The sequence below is a fragment of the Echinops telfairi genome, unplaced genomic scaffold (assembly GCF_000313985.2).
Source record: "Echinops telfairi isolate 266 unplaced genomic scaffold, ASM31398v2 ScPeMD7_23;HRSCAF=83, whole genome shotgun sequence".
Classification (NCBI taxonomy): domain Eukaryota; kingdom Metazoa; phylum Chordata; class Mammalia; order Afrosoricida; family Tenrecidae; genus Echinops; species Echinops telfairi.
In genome coordinates this window covers 69,290,279-69,296,675 of record NW_022103920.1, presented here as the reverse complement: position 1 = coordinate 69,296,675, position 6,397 = coordinate 69,290,279, and the positions used below count along the sequence as shown (strand labels likewise).

Here is a 6,397-nt window from a genome sequence, read left to right as displayed (position 1 = left end):
GTTGAGAAGCTTGGGGGGCACCGAGTTTAAGTCAAGAATGGGGGAACAGTCTGGAAGACAAAGAGCGTTTGCACAAGGGGAAGGATATCATCAGAATTAAAGTGTTCTTCATGTAAAAAAATATTGCTGTTTTAATGTCAATATTCTGGTTTTGATCATTGCACTAACTTAATAAGACATTTCCTTTTAAAAACAATTTAATTGGTATATATTTCACATATCATACAAATCAATTGTTCAGTCAAATCAAGAAGAGTTGTATAATGATCACTACAATCAATTTTAGTACATTTTCTTCTTTTTAAAAAATGAGCACTTCCGTCCCTGGGTGGGCTCGAACCACCAATCTTTCAGTTAACAGCCGAATGCGCTAACCAATTGCGCCACAGAGACTCTCACATTTCCTTCTTTCTTGCACTCATTAATAGCTCCCTATTTCCCCTGAAAACTCCCCTTCCATACATCCCAAGAAACCATTAATCCAGTTAGTGTCTCTATAGATTTACCTATCATGGATTTCATATACAGAGAAACATAACAATGGTAACATAACAATGTAAACAGAGAAAAACCTCAATGTAAAACAGAGAAAAACCTCAATCAAAAAGAAAGTAGAAAATATTAAAAACTAGAACAAATTTAAAATGGGTCAAAGGGGAGATCAAATGATACGATATTCAAGTTTAACCTAACTGCATCTGCAACAATCCACTTTCCAATGCACTGTCTGATGGAAAGGCTAGTCCCATCCCTGGTCTACAGTTAGAAGGGATTCGCTGGTAGGTTAATCCACATGTATTTCCCCTTCACTTTTTTTTTTTTAACAGAAACGACTTTAAAATGGGTCAAAAAGAAGATCAAATGATATTGCATTTTAACCAAACTATATCTTCCATTATTGACTTTACAATGCTGTTTGCTAACAAGGTTATTCAAATCCTTGGACTATGGTCAGAGGGAAGTTGCCATAGGCTTATTCTACCTGTGGACCCTGGAAATGGCCTTTGGGCTTCCATCTGTCATTCATAGCTTTCTGCAAACCAGGCATTCACAATTTAAGTTCTGATACCATTCCTTTCTTTGGATTTAGATTTTATTATTTATAATCCTTGGCTCACACAAGTGGTGTGTTTCTTCCATGTAGACTTAGTTAACTGCTTATTTGAAAACAAGCTAAGGGTTTATTCCAAAGGACAAATCAGTGATGTTTAAAGTGTCACACATGGAAAATTCCAGATTGGTGTTTTTAACGTTCCAAGAGTTCCTACAAACTGTTAAGAAACATAACCTAATGTTAAAATGAGTAAATTTTATAAAGAAAAAAATCACAGATGAGGAAATCCACCTGGTCAATAGATATAACAAAATATTTCATCTCATTAGCGGTTGGAGAAAAACAATTTAAGACCATTATTTTTCCATCAAACTAGTAAAGACAGTAAGAAATTTTTCATCTCTTATTTTTGAGTGTTATTGGCTGGAAATGTCATTATTGCTACTTTTCAAATTATATTTGGCAATATCAATAAAATTTAAAATAAAATAGGTTGGATCTGGCATGCTCCATTTGAATATAATTCCCACAGAGACAGACCATTCCTAAGGGCATTTGTGAAGTATCTGAACAACAACATTTTGGGAGGAACTATCAAAAGGTATTATCAGTTTGATTGTCCAGGAAGACAGACACTGATATGTCCACAGTAAGAAGCGCTTTGTATCTATTAAAAGTAATTTAGCTCTATACATATGGTCCTGATGTGTGGGAAACAGAAAGATTTCTTCCGAGTTGTCTCCCCCGAATATATGCCAAACTTAGTTGCTTGCTACACATGGTAAATGACTATACACTTGGAGGTCAACAGAAGTAGGTCAGGGGTTATTCTCCCTAAGTGTTATCAGTCACCTAGAGCAATAAGACTCTGCAGTCTGTCATACCCTAAGTAGGGCCCACTGCCTTCTGAGAAGGATAGTAGTAAATTGCTTCCCCGAAGGAGAGCCCTGTTATGCTTATGTCCGTTGTATATCCCCCTCCTATTGCTCACATTGCCTATTGTACAACCCTTTCCTGTGACATATGTCTTTACCTATAATTTGGAGGCATGCACACCCCCAAAGATATGTAAGCCTTGGCTAGCAATAAAGCGCTCTCTCTCTGCCCTCGTCTCCCATCTCCACGTGTACCACCAAGAGGAGCTGAGGTGAGCATGCTACCATGAAATGTGTCTGACTCCTTTATTTCCCTCTCTTCTATCTTCTTTTCTATGACTTTACTATAATCTTTGACTTATTATCGCAGTACAATTGCACCTGCCGGGCCTGTGATGATTTGTTAAGAGCTGGCTCCCCTGACACCTGAAGGATTGCAATGTCTGTTTTCAGGGAGAAAAGATATATAAATGACTATAATATAAATGACAAAATGTAAATAAATGACTACAATATAAATAAATGATAAAAAATAAATGATTTCATTTTTATAAAAGGAAAAACAAACTTCCCCAAATGCTATGTATCTGTGCTTGTGCATGTACACCTGAGTGTGTTTTTATTGAGTAAAGTACAGAGAAGGATCCGTATCACGTAGCAATAACTAGTAACCTAGGATAAAGAAGGATGAGGCTTGCACTTTGAAAAATTATTTTTAAAGATTATATTTTAAAGCAAATGCTCTAGAGGATGAAATTGGTATTTTACTGGATATAAACTGGTGACTATTTGAGGGAGAATCACCTAGCATGAATTCTAAATACCATGAACCACCAAAGAGGTTTCTTTGTCAAGGGAAAAAGAGAAGTTACCAAAAAAAATGTAATCCACTTCACAGTGTTTTTAGGGAACCCCAAACAAAGGTCTAGAGGGCAGGCCAAGAACTCACACATAGAACAGGCTGGAAGAAGTGTGACAACAAAGTATTGTAAGTGAGCCTGGGGATATTAAGACAAGAAAGGCCTTACTTCCAGGTGCTCCAGATGTAGTACATTGTGTTCTCTTCCTTTGACTTAATATTTATGGGGAATTAAACCTTACCCAGTTCCTATTCAGATTAAGATCAAATCAGAAAGTGACATTCTAACCTCTGTGATCAATTAGATCTACAGAACATTCAGACTTTCCTCCTAGTGCAGTGGTTTCCAACCTTCCTAATGCCGGGACCCTTTAATACAGTTCATGTTGTGGTGATCCCCAACCATAACATTATTTTCGTTGCTACCTCATAACTGTAATTTTGCTACTGTTATGAATCAGGCGACCCCTGTGAAAGGGTCATTCAACGACCCCCAAAGGGGTCACAACCCACAGTTTCAGAACCTCTGTCCTAGTGTGAGGGACTTGCTGACACCTATGGATAAAATCACAGTACTACAATTTTCGTCACACTGATTCAGAATAAGACCAGTTAGCTATATGGCTGTTAAGTATATGTAGGCTTGAGTTTGACAAAATTTCACTCAGTTCAATTCGACTAAAACTATATTACAAATTTTAAACATTTGGTTAGACTCTGGACATTCCAAACTAAAAAGGCAAGACTCTGATTCCCAAAATACTTATAACTTCATGGATAAGAATCTAGAAAAAGATACCATTTCAGCACCATGAGATAAAAGCAAATGTACTTGTATTCCATCATGTAAACAGTATTCTCTACTTATTTCATTTGGGCTCTAATATCCATTGCAATAGTCAAACAGAACTCACAAAGTTCACAATTATAGGGTCTATTAAGAAAATTAATAGGTTAGAATGCAGGTGAGAAATGTTCAGGATACAGATGCTCAGTCAGGACAGGCAACTAAGTTCCTTCGAACTGCCAATAAATGTTCATGGGGCATTCCACTCCACTCAAAGGCCTTAAGCTCAAGTTCTGTGGGCCACGGAGCCCAGCTCCCCTAAAGATGTGCCCCAAAGTATCCCATTCCACACGCCAGCCCCATAGCACTCGGCTGCGCTTGTTCTGTCGGCTGGGATGTCCACCACCCTGTCTCATGTCTGACTCCTGGTGCTACTGCTGCTCCTCATGTCTTCTGGATCAAAGAAGCTCAATCTCGGACCTCAGATGTGCTCCACTCCTGGCTCTTACTAGTAGTGAAATTTCCTCCCCTTGCTTCTCAGAGGGCTCGGGATGGCATGCCAATAAATCCCATTCTCAATAACTCACAGCTGAATCCTATCAGTGTCATCCCCCACCTTGTCACACAGACCCTTCCAGGAAACGGCTGTTTGATATTGTCAATTGACATTTGGCTTTCAGTTCCATCTCCTCTACATGTTATCCTGTAACACAAGCTGAAAATCCCCCTCTCGTCACCCCCCCACCCCCTCCAAAAAAGTTGATTTCCAAATCTAGCAGAGGCAGTTTTCTGGATATAAGCTCCGGTCTCACCACTAGACTCGCGCTAGTGTGGCCTTGGAACACATAGTGAAGTAGTGGCCAGCTTCCTGCTATGTGGTAGCCTTTCCTTCTAGGTGTCAAGGATGTTGGGGGCAGCAGGCATTTTGTAGCAGTGCTCCATTCCAGTGGCCGGCCAGCAGCTTCATGGGGCTCTCGGATCACGCTTGTGAAGGTAGTAACCAGACTCGGCCAGCAGCTTCATGGGGCTCTCGGATCACGCTTGTGAAGGTAGTGACCAGACTTTTCTGACAACCATTCATCAGCGTTGTGACCACTGACAGCCGAAAGTGTTGGTGGCTGAATAACATCAGCAGCTTGCTATACCTACATCCTAATCTTCTGCTTATATTTAAGCGAACGAGGCCTTGGACTGAGTACTGCTAGCACTAGACTCTTGATTCCTAATATTTGCCCACAATGGCAGAGGTGGAAGGTGCTCTATTAGGCTAGACTTTTGTTTTCTAACATTCCTTGGATCCAAACTAGAGCTTGTTCCTGAGGACTTCTAATGAATGTATGAGCATCCAATTCCTGTGTTATATTCATTTCTGCTTACAATCTCACAGTGGGTTTGGGGGTTTTGTTTGCATTACACTTTGATACAGCAGTGTCACAACTTTTTCTATGATCTATGTATTCTTTATCTCTATTTCACCTACAGACTGGTTCAATCAACACATAGTGGCCCATTCAAAATAAATATTTAAATAACAAATATAACCATGGAGGTTTAAATTCCGTAGGGATTTTTAATTTAAGTAGGAGATGCCAAAACCCCAGTGAGCAGCCAAATTTGTATTTTCTCTATGCTCTGGTTTTAGGAAGAGATTATGCTGATTTATTTGAACAAATTGACCAACACAGTTGACTGCTCAGCAACACAGATTTGAACTGCATAGTCCACTTATGCAGTTTTCTTTTAATTCAATAAAGCTATTGAAATTTTAATATTTCCAACATTTGAAAAACTTGGAGACAAACCACATAGCCCAGAAATATTGAAAAAATTTTAAAGTTGGGTAAGTCACAAGTTCAAGAAATATATGTAGATACAAGTCTATTTCATCATTTAATACCATAAACTATTTAAATAAAAAATTACCTACAGATGCAGAATCAAATCATAACTGCATAAAATTAACTCTAGTACATAAGACATTGCTATAATTAGTACCTATAGAAACATTTTTAGAAAATGAGAAATCAAAGGAATCAGAAATTACAAGGTATTTCCATAAAGGTATGTGTATACCCTTCTACTTCCTCCACCACTTAATTCTGTCACCCTTGAGATAGCAACACCAACTCCCCCTTCTCCCTAGTCCTCCTCAGCCTGTCATTGAGAAGACAAATTCATCCCTACGCCAATGATGTAAACTTCTATCAGTAAAAACCATATAGTATTATAAATATGCTTTTCTTAGTATTTTCTTTAATATATTTGTTCTCTAGCTTGCTTTATTTTAAAAATACTCCTACAAAATATGTGCTCATCGACTGCTTTTGTTATTGGTAAGCTTCTGGTCAGCAGTAAGTTATTAATAGCTAAATTGGGGGGAATCAAAAAGTGTACTTGGATTTTCTGTGTGGGGTGGGGTGGGTTCCTCCAATGACCCCTGGTTCAGGTTGTAGAGAACCAGAAAAATCACTTTCTGAGACTTCCAGGTATCTCCTTGTTTATATACTGCTTTTTTTATATATACTGCTTCTAAGGGTGAGCTATACACTTGATTTTAAAACATGAAGCCTGGATATAGTGAATGATTGCCTTTGAAACCTTCTTCACTTAATTCAGATGTGCTCTACCATCTGTAAAATCCATTACTACAGTTCTTAGGTGGTATGTGCCCTTTCCCTTGTTGCTGACAGAACTCTCAATCATCAGAAACACCAGTATGGTTTTTAAGAAATAACATTAAAGTATCCATGTGTGGCCCAAAGCAAGACTAGCAATTGTCTTTTGTAATTAAAGCATAGGAAAGATGTCCTTTCAAGGTTTCA

At 38.4% G+C, this 6,397-nt stretch overlaps 1 non-coding gene across 1 annotated transcript; it reads right to left on the bottom strand.

The window, feature by feature from the left end:
* Window positions 1-319: 319 nt before the first annotated feature.
* TRNAN-GUU lies at window positions 320-393 on the bottom strand. Its single transcript has one exon. It is a non-coding gene; the product is annotated as a tRNA-Asn (tRNA).
* Window positions 394-6,397: the final 6,004 nt, after the last annotated feature.